Raw genomic sequence first — 16,602 nt, 5'->3', positions numbered from 1 at the left:
TTTATTATTTATATGCTGTCCTGAGTGTACACAGAATGGCACAATGGTCATCTGCTGCATGGGGGTTGCCACTCCAAAAATCAAGTTGACAGCCACTCATGTGGTAGAGAAGGATTTTGGCCTGCTCAAAGCTCTGTGAAGAAGTGTAAATGATCTTTATGTTTCGGTGAAAAAGAATTTCAAACCTTATTAGGGGACTTAAAAGTAAATAAAGCAGAGTGTTTGGACCAAAACTCAGAACTCGTCGTCTAAAAAATGTCCCAGGTGCTGAAATATTAATCTGTTCAGTGGGGTACCCTGCAGTGACAGACAATGGGGTCTGCAAACAGCCAGGTTTTAAACGTTCACTTGGTGAGTTCAGGCCCTGTTAACATTCAGCTGTAAAATGTAATAAAAATGGTACCTTCCTCATAGGATTGTTAAAAAGACTTAATGAGAAGTGGCTTAGAAACACTTAGCCTAGGGCACAGTCAGTGCTCAGTGGAAGGTGGCAGGTGTTAATGCCAGTTATTATTCTTGTTATTGTTATTGTTTGTATGTTCAACAGCAAGAGGTAGAAATCTTTGAACAGACTTGAAATGTGGACAATTCCAGGGTGATTTCAGTGTTGGGGCTGCTACAACATTTCCTTACTGAGGTGAAGCCATTCCGGACCCACCCTGCCATGAGTATAGTACTTTCTCCTCTTAGTAAAGGGTCTGCTATGGCCTTTGTCACTGACATTCAGCAATGTTCACGCTACGTCACTGCAGAGGGACCAGGATCACTTTAAGCAAAATGATGGAGTGAGTGGGAAGACCCTTGGAAGCAGCATTAGTTTCACCCCTCCGCCCAAGCAATTCAGCTCTGGCCCTAGACTTGCATATGTCACTGAAGCATACAAAAGGCCTGTGGCTACGTGGGCCTACAACCTTAGATGGTGATTTAAGGAACACCTATTATGAGGTGAGCACAACTCTGGGGTTTCATTTCTCTGTCTTGAACAACTTATCAAATTTCTCCTTCTAACACATTTATCACTCTCTCTCCCCTTTTGGTTATATTGATGTTTTAGCACTCTATCGATTGGGCTTTGTGCTCCTCCCCAGTTGACCAAACACTTAATCCAGTTTTGGTGAGCTAGTCATTGTTTTATTTAATGATACTGAGTGTGTATTTTTTAAGATAAAAAAAAATTTATTGATTTTAGAGAGAGAAAGGAAAGGGGCAGGGAGAGAGAGAGAGAGAGACCTCAATTTGTTGTTCCACTTATTTTTTCATTCATTGGCCGCTTCCTGTATGTGTCCTGACTGGAAATCGAACCTGCAACCTTGACTTATTGGGACAATGCTCTAACCACCTAAGCTACCTGGCCAAGGCTACTGAGTGCCTATTTTTGTGCTAAGTACACTTCTAGGGTCTGGAGATATAGGAGAAAAAGAATCTAGAGGCCCAGAATAATTTTGCTGCCTCTGTTCTTCCACCAGAAATGGTGGAATTTCCCTCTAAGGAAATTCTGTTCAATGACAGCTGCATGCAAAGACAGTGGCCATGGGGAAAGTAAAACACCACATCATGAGAATAGGACAGACACTTTTTATTGATACCATTATTCTCATATTCAGTTAGTATTATATTATAGTATCAGTGGTCACAATTGAAATGCTCCTGGATCCATAGCTGCTGCCAGAGCCCTCTGAGGGCCTCAGTGTCCCCTTGCTGTGTAACCATGGCCCCTGGTCTTCTACCCCCTTGGCTGCCTCATAATCCAGGAACCAAAAGATTGTTATAGCAGGGGTTTCTGGGACACGTTCTGATTGGTTGGGGTCCCTTTCCATATTGGTCATTATGCATGTGAATATTTCTAGTCACAGCACTCTTCTGTGCCATGGTGTAGAATGGTGAGATGAATTTTGGCATAGAAGTTAATCATGGTGAGTTGAATTTTGACTGGGGGCAATTGAAAAGCCTAGGTTGCATCATGATTGCATTCCTTCTGATTTGTATGGCTTTGGATGAGTTATTCTTAAGGCTTTAGGGAAAATGCTTTTTACCTTTGTGTAGACAGGAAGAATAGTAATACTAGACCCTGCTACCTAGGGCAATCACAAGGATAAATTAATGCAGACATCTAAAGCACCTAGAGTAGTGTTTCAACATGCTAAGAGCTCAGCAAGGATCAGCACTTATTCTTGTTATTAGAGAGTTTGGTAAAGCTCATGCTCGTATTTGATTAATTTCAAGAAAAGATGAAACAACTCCAGTTACCTGCTTCCCTAATGGTAAGACCAAACAAAACCAATGAAGAAATGACACAACTTTTCTTGATGGACGTAAAGAAGTAAATATATACAAAGTTCTTATTTTATTGACATGTAAATGTATATGTAGCTCTTCTTATACTGGCATGTACTGTAACAAAATAGGATACATGTGTATATGTGTTTTTGTGAGAGAGGTAGTGTATTAATCATTGTCGTTATGTGTATGGAGGATGTGGAGATGAACAGAGAGCCCCTGTGGTCAGTGAGCTCATTATCTATTGGGGGAAACTGGTATATAAACCAATGATTATAGTGTACTAGGTACAGTGGTAGACAAGTGTACCAGGCTCTGAGCAGAAGGACCAAACTTAGCCTCAAGGGGTCAGCAAGACCTCCTGGAAGAGCTGACATCTTAGCTGACTCTTAAAAGATGAAGAGGTGTAAGGTAAGGAAAGAAGGCCCAGAAGGGAAGCCAGGTAGAGCTTGAGCAGAGGCTCGAGAAGCAGAGGGTGATAAGTATCCTGAGCTGGGCAGGGGCCAGCTGAGAGGGCCTTACTGCCGTGTGAAAGAGCTGCCTCTAGGTCAGTATGGAGGCACAGTCATGCTGTCCCCTCATGGAGGGTGGCCAGAGCTGTGTTCTGGAAAGATTGTTGGGGTAATGTTGATAAGGGCCTGGGCTAAAGGAGGACATTGAGAGTGGAATGGAAAAGAAGAAACAGGTGTAAGAGTGAAGAACAATTAAGTGATAACTCCATGTTTTTGGCTTGGGTGGGTCTTGCTCCTACTTTCCAATGGATACAAAAAACTCTGAAGCACCTGGGACCGGGGGAGGATATCACGGTCCACTTTGTATACTGTGAGTTTCCCTCGACCTGCAGGATGTTGGTGGTTGACAGTCAGCAACCAGCTGACTCTGAGGCTGAGAGGGTGCAGTCTGGGCTGGGGACACAGATATGGGAACCGTTATTGTAGTGATGGAAGTTAAGACCTTAACAGGCAGTGACATCATCTGAGTAAGAGTGAGAAGAACAAGCTGAGGGGGCTGGGAACAGAAATATAGAGAACACCAACACTGAAGGGATGAAACACAGAGAAACAGAATTGAGAGAGGCAGGAAAACCAGCAAATACCACATTACTAAAATCATATGCAGGAAGGTCAGCGGATATACACTCATGCACAATTAGTATTATTCTCTTATCACACTTCTCTGGTAACATTTTAGATTTTAGGTTCAAAATTTTATAGGAATTGCCCTGACTGGAGACTTTTTTTTTCCTTTAAGTATTTTTCTTAAGTATCACATTTCATGACAGGTAACTATAAAGCACTGAAATGATCTTTTTCTTTTTCTTTTTTTTTTCCATAGACTAAAACCAAAATATAAAGTGGGGCATAAAAGTGATCTTCCTATACCCTCTCATGTCTCACCTCTTTCGGTGAAAACTAGACTCATAAAACCTTTTATTTGAGTCCTGGACTGAGTTTAGGTCAATTCTTCTTTTTAACTGAATCCATTCCATTTTCTCTCATCACCCTCAAAATATGTTCCCTTCACTGCTTTTCACATCCTTTTATGAAATGTTTGTCCTAAATCTCTTTTATTTTGAGTGGCACTTATAAACTAGACTCCAGCATGGAGCAGATGTATTCATTTAATGGTTTGCTTTGATGGCTCCTTTAAGAGGCTTTATAATCTTTATATTTTACCATTGGGTTTGGAATTTTATGCTCTTTTAACAGGTGTATTACCTTCATCAGATGTTTTCATTTTAAGCTGTTGACTTATAAACACATGGCCTGCGGGGATTGGTGTGCAGAAAATTTATTCACCTATAGGTTTATTCTCCTATTCGCTTTTGTATTTAGTGCAGGGATATGCAGACTGCCTTAGATTGATTGATAATGCTAGTTCATTGGTAAAAATGACTCTTTCGATGACCAAAATAATTGCTCCTTCGGGTTGACAATGGGTTGGTGACAGATCACCTCTATTGAGAGGAATTTTAGAAAAGTTAATTAAAAGCAACATGCGTTCAGACCCATATTTAGTTCCCCAGTTTGCACTGTAGGAGAATATTGTGCTTCTACATCTCTTCTGAGGACACTTGAAGGTTTGTCTTTTAAACTATTTAATTGTTCAAGTAGCTTATACTTTTCAAGACATAATGTGTTTTTGCTTAAAACTGATGCGTTCTGATCTTATGACCACGAACCATCACGCTTCTAATAAAAGAGGGAATTGGGGTGGGGGACATCCTCCTTCTGTCTGGTATTTGAAGGGGGATAGAACAGGGAAGTCTGACATGAAAACAATGTGTGTAGCCAAAGGGCTGTGACAGGTGGCCACATTCCTTGCACTCTTTTGTGATGTGGATGAGGGGAATCCAAGGAGCAACTATGCGGGGAAGCTGGTCCTGCCCTGGGTGTGGTGCTGAATAGATGGGTGTATGTGCAAAAGGTAAACTGTCCCGGAGCCTTGTGATTAGAACCTTATCTAGAAAACCAAATGGAATAAAAGGCTCTTCCTTTACTTTTTGCTTTAGAAACTTGGACATCTCCTGTGGACATTAATTGAGCTGCCCTTCCTCCACACAGCACTGACAGTCCCTGCAAATGGGGACCAGGGAATCCTGAAGGAGGCTAGGCCAAAAGCGTTCATCTACACAGAGTGGGAGGCTGAGGAAGTTAAGATGAGTCTCTCCGGGGCCCAGCTGGTTTTACACTATTATAAAATAAAGTGGACGGTGCAATCAATCTCCTGTGATTATCTTCATCATAAAACCACTGTATGTGATTCAGCATAGTTTGGTATTGTTTCTACCTGTGTCCAGGAGAGGCCAGGACGGAGCCAGCATGGAGATGGAATTACTGCTGATTTCCAGACTCAGAAATGCTGTATCCCTCCTCAGTAGAGAGTGAGGGGGCAGGTCAGCCCCGGAAGGAGGTTTCGTGATTTCTCCTTACTCTCTGGCTTGTGCTCCTCTCACATGAAACTGTTTGGCTTCAACAAGAGCAAAAAGCAATGAAAATATGAAAGATGTTGAGAGTGGAAGTAAAGTTAAGGAGAAGGAGGTGTACAAATCATTTAGAAAGTGAACTTCTTCAGAAATATTTGATCGCAGGAGAAAGGTGGGGAGTGGACATGATGCCTCTTTCTCTTTCTCCTCTCAGGAGATAGAGTTAAAATTTTATTTTGGAGTAATTGGAGCATTTTGGGGATCTAATTCTAAATATGAGCATTTCAGGTTATACCCCTTTCCTTCCTTTTTATTCTGACAGCTCTTTGATGTGACTTCTTTTTATAGCAACTGTTTTTTTTTAAATTATTTTCATTTTTTGCCTTAAAAGTATTTGTTTACATGCATTCTCCCTATGGAACTATGAACTCCTTGAGAGGAACATCCATCTCTTATTTACTTTTTTGTTTCCGTCCCTAGCATCCATTTTCATGTTGGTACTCATTTGTTGAATGAATGAGTAAATAAGTAAATGAATGATTGTACAAGTGAAGACAGGTGACAGAAACAGATACTGAAATAGGATTGTTTTCAAGTGGGTGAGTCAAGTGCACAGCCATGCTTCTCTGTTGTCCCTGCTGACCTGTATACAGTGAATGCTCTCAACTTAATTCCACATCTCAGGCTGCCCATGTGCCTTGTGTCTTCAGAAATATTTCTCTAACAATTGAAACCTTGGTGAGACTCAGTTGTTGGGGGAGACTCGATTACTTTCAGAAGAAATAACCTGGGGTTGTACAGCCTCAGAGGAGTTAACAAGAGCCAACAAAATAAAAACCAAAAGCTCCTGGGGAAAAGTCCAGAATTAGAAAACGCAATAGTTAGTTGATAAAATGTCTGCCTTGGTATCGGCCAACTTCCTTGAACCTTGCCCCACTGCAGTGGCCCCCGGTTGAAGTGGCAAGGAGGTGTCAGTGATAAATCACCCCACCATGAAATAGCACCAACTTTAGTAAATTGCCTGTGAAGTCAGAGTGGGGACAGGAATGGCGTGGCATGGGTGAGCCAGCAGACCTCCAGTGGGGCTGAATATTTATTCTTCCTTAGCCACAGGATGCCTTCTGTTCATTCATAGATGGAAAATGAGTTGGGTGTTTTTCATTGAAGCATTCCATTGTCTCTGTCAGGAGTAAACCAAACAAACACAGGAGAGCTTAAATGCTAACTGGGGTCCTCACCTCAAACCCGGAGTTGGTGCCTGACTGTGGACTATTGAAGTCAACTCCTGCTTTATACTCTTGGTTTGTTTTTAACATTAAGAAATCAAAGGAAAATGAACTAACTGAACTAATAAAGCTAATCCTCTTAAAACATGACAGAGTTTAAAAAAAAATGAAGCTTAGCTATTGTGTGAACACGTCTACTCCCTGCTGTTTCTGGGGTAAGAAAGGAGGGAAAACCCCTAGACTGCTATAGAAATTCAGGCCACACATGGATGTGTACCTGCATATCTTGGCAAAAAAGTGAAGTTGTCTTAGAGATGCTCCTTTCTTGATGTGATGGGATGTTGAGGACTCCCTGCCTTCTGTTGGACATCAAAGCTAAGCAATATACTTTGCCCCAGCTGGAATCAATTTCTCTTCAAGTGCCAAACATCCTGTCCATTAGAGGCCAGTTTCTAACCTGCCTAACATTTCTTCCTTGCACTGAAGTATCTTTGGTGTCTGTGTATCGATTTCCCTATCAGACGGCAAATTCCATAAGGTCAAAATCCAGCTCTGATTATCCAGGTATCCTTTCTTGCTCTGCCCACCTTCTAGCATGATAGGAACATTTTCTCAACATTGGAGATAGACAGTAAATATCTGTGGAATGAATGAGATATTATTTCCCCTTGATCAGTAAAGAGGAAGGCTGAAACATGTAGAAAGCATTATCTAACATTTCTGCCACCACATTATAATTCGGGGACCAGCAGAGAAATGGTCTTTATGTGAATGCCATATTTTCCTTAAAACCACAGAATTATTATTTGTCTTTTCAGAATGAACTTCCTATTGAAAGCTGAGTTCCAATAACTCTTCCTCCCAAGTAACCCAGGAAATAAGCCTGAGTAAAATTGCACTTGCATTCAGTAAAGCTCCACGTGCCTCTTACAATAATTCTGGAAAAGTCACACACAACATGCACTTACTAACCCCTCCCCTGCCACTGCCTGTGCTTGATGGGGCCTGAGTGTTTCAGTCAGCTCTCTTGTTGCCAGTGAAACATCGAACAACATGGTGTTCTGCTCACCCGGGGGCTTTACACAAGGAGCTGCCCGGCACCCTGGAGCCTGCCATGGAGAGCCGTGCATTTGTTAACGGAAGGGAGGCCAAATCAAATCCCACGCCTGGTCTGGTTCAGGCTGAGAACTGGAGACGCCACCGGGAGACACGTAGTTTTAAATTACAAGGTGTTCCACTCACATGCACTTCTATTTGTGAAGACTTTCTCAGGAGTTGCAGTCCCTTCTCATTCAATTCAATTCCTCACACTCTCCACCCCTACCCGTGCGCACGCGCACACAGACACACACACACTTGGTTATCTGAGGACAAGAGTTGGGTTGTTTACCATTTTCCCAGAGTACAAAGTCTTGAAGAGTTTAATTGTGAATGTAATCTGAAGAATCAGTCAGCCCCATTCCTCAGAAGAATGTGATGAGTGGGAGGAAGGAATTGTTCCTTTGCCCAAGGCTCCAAGTAGTGTGTTCAACTCCTTTCCCTGTGAGACAGGGTAGGTAGGAAGGAGGTGGGTGGGTGGTGTGGGGGGCCTCAATCATCCTTTTTATAGTAGAACCCCTACTTCTCCAGGCTGTGCCTTACTGCTGTTTATTGGGTGGGTGAGCCCAGGCGGGCCGTGTGTCGGGTACATCCTCAGCAGAGACTGAGTTCTGGCTGGGACAGGCTCCCTGTTGCTGCCACTGGTTCAAAGAATGGGAAGAACTTGAGTTTGGCTCTGGTCATTTCAGGCAGGACAGTCAGGAAAGAGGATTCTAGAAACTGAGTGATGACTTTGTAGGCCTCAGGAGACTACATAAAAGAATTCCAGGAAAACTTTGCCCCAATTTCCACTTTCTGAGGTTGGGATTAGGGAAATGGGAGACGGAAAGTTGGGTGGGTAGAGGAAATTACACAGAAAATACAGTTGACCTTTGAACAATACAGGTCTTGCCTGTGCAGGCCTACTTATACATGGATTCTTTTTTCAATAAATACCCACAGAGTTTTTGATCGGTGGTTAGGAATATGTAGATGTGGAAGACTGAATGTACACCTTGATCTATGTCATTTTATATAGGGGACTTGAATATTTATGGATTTGGGTATCTGCAGGGAGTCCCCAGAACTAGTCCCCTGCAGATATTGAGGGACCGCTACACTTTGGAGAAATCAAAAGTTTTCAACTGCATGGGGGGTCAGCGCCCTTAACTCCCATGTTGTTCAAGGGTCAGCTGTATCTTCAGGGTTCCTCATAGATAAGTTTAGGATTTCAGGGAAAATAAAGCTTTGGTTTGTCCAAGTACTACTTAAAATGAAAGAATTTGGGGATTTCTGCCTGAATCCATTTACCCTGGGGTCAGATGCGCTGCTTGCCACCCATGGTTCCCTTCCCTCGGCACACTGCCAAGCTGCTGGCCAGGGAGTGTTTTCTCCACGTTAGCAGCTAGTGTTAAGGGATGACAAATTGAAGACTTGACCACAGTAGAAACAAACTACTGTTATGAGGACTAATGTAGATGTTATCCTTGGTTCCATTTTTGTCTTTTTAAAATTTACATAGATCAAGTCACAGCACACAGAGACTCATTTCTAGGGAAAAAACCTCATAGATCACTGAGTTAGTTTATCCCTGGCCACAACAGAATACAGCCACATCTGTAGAAGCTTCTCTGCACTTGATCTTAACCCATACCATTATATTTATGATGCTCCTTGAACATTTTATGTTTTATCTTTTAAAATCAATAGATAGTTTTTGACAGATTGTGATGGGATTCCTTTATGCATACTCCTCTGGCTGAGTTAAAAATTATAGTCTCTAAATGATTTCATTTACATTTGATCTGATGTAGACCTCAAGGGTCAAGCAGAGCAAGTCAAGCTTTTGGACCTTCTCACTCTTGCCCTCTCTTATCCTCACCTGAGGACATGCTTATTGATTTTGAAGAGGGGAAGGGAGAGAGAGAGAAGGAGAGAAACATTGATTGGTTGCCTCTCGCACACACCTCGACTGGGGAGTGCACCCACAACCCAGGCATGTGCTGATTGGGAATCAATTCCTCCTGACCTTTCAGTTTACAGGATGACGTTCCAACAAACTGAGCCACATCGGCTGGGGTAGATCTTCTCTCTTTTCCTAACCTCTCACCCACCACTGGCGATTCTTACTTTCCTGTTCCCATTGTCTTGTTGAATATGGTGGCTTCTGCTGTTTTTAACAAAGTCTCTTATTAGCAAGAACCCCATAATGCTGGCTCAATTCCTTCACCTGAGTTTCAGGTACATTTTCTTTGTCCTCTGTTTACTCTCTGTGTGTCTGCCAAGCTACTTTTTCAGCACATGAACAGGAAGACCATTCTGTCAATAACAATATTTTATCTAGGGCTCCTAACCAATTAGTGTGAGGGCCATCACTCAAATCCTATTTTCTATTAGTAAGAGAGTGGGCTTTTGTTAAGGGTTGAAGCAAGAGGAGAGAATCAGCATTCATTTATTGAGAACTTAGAGAGGGAGTAAAAGCTGAGCTGCCTCTCAAGATCCACAATTCACATCTTTATCAGAGAAAAAACTTTTGTTTTATTAGATGACAAGAAACATTTCAAGCTGTCAAAGTCCTCTTTGAAACACATTATCTTCTAAGATATGTAGAAGCATTGAATGCTAGGTTGATTTGGGTTATTATTTTCTATGGTCACATCTCTGTTTTAGAGATGGGGAAACTGAGGCCCAGGATAGTTCCATGAATTTATTCAAAGTCATGCATGTGGCAAATGGAGAAGTGCTTGAAGCCAGGTTTTCAGTGCTCTGAGGCAGGTCCTTTCTCCATGCAATCATACGAAAAGCGTTTGTTGAGCACATTTGATATAGCTATCAGAGGCTAAAAAGAATGAAGATAAAAGGTTGCTGCCCTCAAGGAGCACTGTGATTTTATTTTAAAAACGAAGATATATCCAAAATGAAGAAATTGGAGAAGGGTAAAATCAAGTGTTAGATGGTGAAGGATGATTGGGCACAGCACTCAATATTAACCATGTTGGGTCGTGGTTTATAAAATAAATAGGCCCTCAAATAACTGGCAAAGCACCAGTAAAATAGAGTTATCCAGAGGGCGGCAGAAGACAAAGGATCAGGGTATGTGTGACATACAAGATATAAGAATGACAACTACCTGACACAAAGACCACTTGGGCAACTCTATTTAGGACAGACATCACTTGTCAATTGCAAACTTTTCTTTAGAATTCAGACATGGTTGTCTCTTTTAAAACAATGAATTCTTGGTTGCCATTATAAAATAGTTGGAACAGGTAGGAGATGATGAACTCTATTTGCTAAGTTTTGTGTTGGGATAAAAAGATCTTCCTGGTTAGAGCAATTTTAATACTAGGAGATAAAAAGCCCTATTTTTGACAGTCATGAATAATATTTGTCATGATGATCCATTGTTAAAAGACCTAAAATATTTACGTGTAATCTATTTGAATTTAAATTATTATAATTTTTTTTGTCATCTTGCAATCTGGTGCTTACTGCATTGTGGGGTACCTATTGGCCATGCAATGAATATTTGTTGAATGAACGATGCTTGTAGAGTAGTTAATTGTAGTCTTGAAGAGGTGAAAGGCCAGAGTTTTATAAGCTGAACCCATTCAGCTCATGCTGGGACCTATGCCAGGAGGAAGTACATCTGCAATATATCTCAATGAACAAGCCATCTACTCCTGCAAAATCAGTATCAGCAGAGCCCTCTGTGTCCTGCCACACACACTTTCTCTAAGTCACAACATTAATTAATAGAGAAAATTTATTGTAGAAAAAGGGTGGCAATTCTAAATTACTTGTTTTCATGCAATTGGATACCCTATCCAACTCTACCCTACCACAAATAATGTAGCAGGTTTCATTTTCAGAGACTACACTGGCACTTTAATTTCAGTTATTAATCAATGAGATTATAAAATAGTGAAATCAAGGTCTTCAGTTATTTCAACTGCATTCCACAAGTGAACAGTATTAACTATCTGCTGCTCCGATGTGGCATTCTATTAGGCAAAGGTGAAGCTACAGAGAAGGACAAAGACATGTTTTCAAACCTCCAGACTCAGAATATAAGTGGGGCAATGATGTAAATTAATATAGCTGCAAAATCTGCAACTTACAACATATGCACCTTACATCGCAGCTACTTGGTGAATACTTGTAGACAGTATCTTTTTAATTCTTTAGATCTTCAATGTGGGGTAAACAAATACATTTCATCTCCCCTGCCTGTTCCAGTTGTGTCACAGTGGTTATTGCGAGTTCATTGTCAATGAAGATCCTGAAGCCATGGGTGCATTCTGAAATGGCAGCAGTCAATGAGTAATGTCAACCTATGGTCAAAGGAATGTGAGTGAGGTGGCATGTGCCGGGAGGAAGCACACAGTCTTTGTGTGGCAACAGGCTCTTGGGAATAACCCCATCACCTCCCCTCAGTATGATTTAGGAGTATGCTCATTTTTTTGTGTTCACATATGGGATCCCTAAGTGCCTTGCATCTTGAAAGATGGTGTGAGTACAATTAGATCAAAGCGCCATTTCCAAAGGGTTAAAGAAAAAGTGAAAGCAGGCCTTTCAGGAGTTTAATGGTGATGTCTAGATATTTATTTTAAAATAATGGTGATGATAGCTCACATTTGTATATTACTTTGTAGTTTACAAAGCACTTTCACAAATTGGAAACAACCTAACTGTGAATGGAGTATTGGCTAAATAAATCAAGGCACTTTCATGCAATGGAATACTGGGCAGCTATTACATAGAAGGATGTAGATTTTTATTTGCTGAAAAAACACCCAGGATAAGTTTTTAAGAAGCAGGTTTTCAAGCAGTGTATTATATATGTCTAACTCTGTTAAAAATTATATTTTCACAAACACATAGCTTTGTGTTGCTATAGCATAGGAAGAAATCTGGAGATTTATATAAGAAAACGCTAATAGTAGTTGTCACCATTTACTGAGATATAAAGGATTTTTACTCTCTCCATCTTTCTGAAAACCTTATGATGAACATACACTATCCTGAAATTAAAATACAAGTCATCTATTAAAAATGTAAGCACATTAACATGTATTAAGATCACTTGATCCTTACGACTACACCAAAGGTAGTTATTATCCATGTTTTATAAATGAGGGTCACAAGTTCAAATTAACTGCCAGTACTTAGCTTTTCTATGTGTGAGGCAACATTCTGATTGATTTACATATATTAATTCATTTAATTATCATAGTAATCCTTTGAATATACTCTCATTATCCACATTTTACAGAAGAAGAAACTAAGGCACAGAGAAGCCAAGTAAATTGTCAGAGGTCACACAGCTTATGAGCTTTTAGAGCCCGGATTTTAGTCCAGGTTGCTTAACTCCGTAGTCTGTGTGCTTAACAATTATGCCCTGTCATCTGATGGAAGATACATGGCATGAGGAGATGGCCACGGTAGTTGAACTCAAATCTTCTGGCTCCACATTCTGTCCCCTTGTCACTACACTTTTGCACGTACCTTTTATGTTACGCTTGTCATGTTCATTATCTCCTCACTTCAACATAGCCTCATAGCCTGATGTAGTTTGTTTAGGGGACTACATGATAAATTTCTTCTGGAACTTAGTTTTGAGGATAAAATTACTCTAGACTATAGGAATATATATATTTATTATGTATGTCAGGCAGTACTCTAAGGAGCATGGGATAAAATAGTGAAAAAAACCCAGAGACTCCTGGTCTTGTGAACCAGGAAACAGAAAATAAGCAAAAGATATAAAATTTAGAAAATTGATTAAATGATTGATGCTTTGAAGGGAAATGCAGAAGGAATGAGGTAACTTTGGCTGGATACCGGAAGTAGGATGGGGTTATAATAAGTAGAGCAGTCAGAAACCTCCTGCTTCCTTGTGTTGGATGATGAATGTTTATTTAACTCAACTCATTTTGATTTTTTTTGTCTAAACAGCCAGGAAACAGAGAGCTAAATTCAGAGCTCAGTTCCAAAACATAGCACATTTCAAATATGTACTAGCATTTATTTCCTTCTTCCTTTTCACTTGATTTGATCAGGTTTTTATTTTCATCATCTTGTTTCATGTGTCTAACTTTGTATGTAATCCATAATCCCATTTTTGGAAATAGATAGCATATGCATTTTAAACATCAAAAAAAAAAAAAAAAAAAGAGCGGAGTTAATGAAAACAAAAGAAACCAACCAGCCCATTTTCCTTTAGACTAAAAGAATCTCTGTTGAATAATCTCGTCTTTGATTTGACCACGACCTCTTCCTTTTCCTTATTGCTTTCTCCCCAGTGCACACCGCTCTCTAGCCCCTCTCCTGATTGTCACATCCAAGAAGGTCTAGACTTGTCTTTTCTAGATATTATTGGCCTTTCCTTTTAGGATACAAAATCTTCCACCCTGTCATTACTGTAACCTTTTTAAGTGACTGTGTAACTTCTAGGACCATGGTGATATTTAGCAGGCACTGTGAGTGTTGATGGATGTTGTAGTTTTCTCGAGTAATTAAAACTTCAGTTATTTATAAGGCTTCATTTAGAAATTGTTGCAATATATAGTTGCTGTTAATAAATGACAAAGTCGTGCTATTTATCAATAATGCAAGATATTTATATTAGCATCTTCTGTGGCTGTGCTCACACTTCAAACAATGAGATCTTGAGAAACAGTATCTTGTAAAGCTAGCATTAGTGGCTTGAAAATGCTGGTATTGACTGACATCCCAGGTATTGACCTGCAGTTAACATAATGTATAGTACTTAGTCAAAAAAAGAGTTTTGTTTTTAAATGTAATTTTGAAGATCTATCTTTCACATATGTTAACACTATTTCTTTTTGTTTCCTTTCCATGTATAAGACAGGACAAAACAATACTGCGTATTCATTCCCAGGACATAGCATAGCATAGTGCTTGGCATAGAGTTCATCTTACTAAAGTTTCACTTAAGAAATTAACACATGAATGAATGAATTCCTTCCAGAAGAGATGAAATGTCCATTCTCTGAGCTTCTCCAGCACCCCCTGTATTGCTTTACCCCAGTATATTCTACTAATATAATTACACTTGTTTATTCCTCTGCTCACTTGGTAGCCTATGGTGCTCCAAAGGGAAGAGGTAAGACTTTGCCTTATTTATTTATCTTCACAGTCCTAGGGGCAGCCCAGCCTGTGGCATGGAGCAACACTCAGTGCATGTTTTGTGAATGGGCAGGTATAGAGATGGGTGAATGGATATGTGCCTCATTCATGATGTTCTCTTACCTCAGAAGTAAAGTAATTTGGGTTGATTCAAAGCAATAGGGAAAAAAATTCTACTTCCTGTATATAGCTATGGAATTCTAGCATTCATTTGTTTTCAACACATTTACTCTATTAAGTTGTTCAGTCAACATTTTAGATTATGTTCTTGCTTGATTTTCACTTCCTCTCTTCTGAGAGTCCTAAATTTGCTTTTGAAATCACATTAAATATTACATTCCTGGGTTTTAGACATTTTACCAGTTGATCTACTGAAGAAGGGCCTACATTCTATGTTTGTTTATTACTTGGGTTTGGGGAAAGAGATAGAGAGAGAGAGGCAGAGAGAGAGAGAGAGAGGGAGAATATGAGAATATGAATGAATTTAAGAACTACTGTTCTTTCCCTGACTGGTGTGGCTCAGTGGATTGAGCACTGGCCTGTGAACCAAAGGGTTGCAGGTTCAAGTCCCAGTCAGGGCACATGCCTAGGTTGTGGTCTGGGTCCACAGTAGAGGGTGTGCAAGAGGCAACCACACATCGATGTTTCTCTGCCTTTCGTTCTCCCTCCCTTGCCTTCTCTCTAAAAATAAATAAACAAAATCTTTAAAAAGAAAGGTATTAAAGTTTTTAAAATGCCCAGAGTATGGGTAGCACATAGTCAGTGTTCAATGCATTGAAAATGTTGTATTAGTTAGGATTCTCCAGGAAAGCAAAAGGACAATATATCTATATATACTTCTTTCTGTATCTATATATTTATATCTCTACTTATTTCTACATCTATGCCTATATATCAATGTCTATACTTATTTCTATATCTAGATATCTATACCTATATCTTTATCTATATCTATATCAGGCTAGTGGTCTAGAAACAGATAAGACGTCTAGGTCACAGTCTTGAAGCAGAGTTCTTTCTTCTTAAGAGAACCTCAATATTTGGTCTCATGGCCTTCAACGGATTAGACAAGGCTCACCTACATTATGAAGACGGATTTGCCTTACTTAAAATTAACTGATTGTAGATTTTAATTACATTGACAAAAGATCTTCACAGGAACACATAGTAGTGATTAACAAATCATTGGCCACCATAGCTTAGCCAAGTTTAAACATAATCAGTCAGATGCATTATATTTTATGATCCTTAGAGGGTCCTCATCAGACCCTAAGAAGTATGCACAATGGGCTTTATTTTGCAGATAAGAAAACTAAGCATAGAGCCCCTTCACACCTTTACTCAGGCTGAATGGCTAAGAGCCAAGGTCAGTGTCAGAGTCAAGGATGTGAGGCCCTGCCTCTGTACCATGCAGCCCCTCTGCCTGGCCAAGCAAGCCAAGCACAGTGGAGACCCTGCTTGGAAAATGCCACCCCTTCCTCTGTAACTCTTTCTCTCGCTCTCTCAGTCCCCACATCCATCTGCCCCCTTTTCTGAGACATTTTCTCACATAAAATACAAGTTTCTCATACCATGTATCTTTTAAATCTAATACTAATGACTTCTTTTTAGTTTCTTTCCACTTTGTGATAATTCAGTTTGTAATTGTTCTAACTGGGGACATGGAGCTCCTGATCTGTCTTTTAAAAGCCAGCAATATACATTTTAGTACATAGTTATTGATGAAATTCATATTCACAAATCACAGGTTTTCTAATCCATGCTGGACACTGTCCATTTCTTGTCCAGTTGGGAAGGTATTAACTAACTGCAGTTTAACATGTGTTCCTTGGTGAAATGCATGGTCACATATCTCAGTTTATCAACAGTTAACAGCAGATACGGTCAGGCTGGGGGCCCGCTGGGAAGATCATCAGGTAGCTCTCGGACCTGCTGTGTGATTAT

Source organism: Pteronotus mesoamericanus, unplaced genomic scaffold (assembly GCF_021234165.1).
Source record: "Pteronotus mesoamericanus isolate MK-2021 breed Mesoamerican mustached bat unplaced genomic scaffold, CSHL_Meso_final contig_68, whole genome shotgun sequence".
Lineage (NCBI taxonomy): Eukaryota > Metazoa > Chordata > Mammalia > Chiroptera > Mormoopidae > Pteronotus > Pteronotus mesoamericanus.
The sequence above is the reverse complement of the archived record's forward strand: the minus strand, read 5'-3'. Positions refer to the sequence as shown.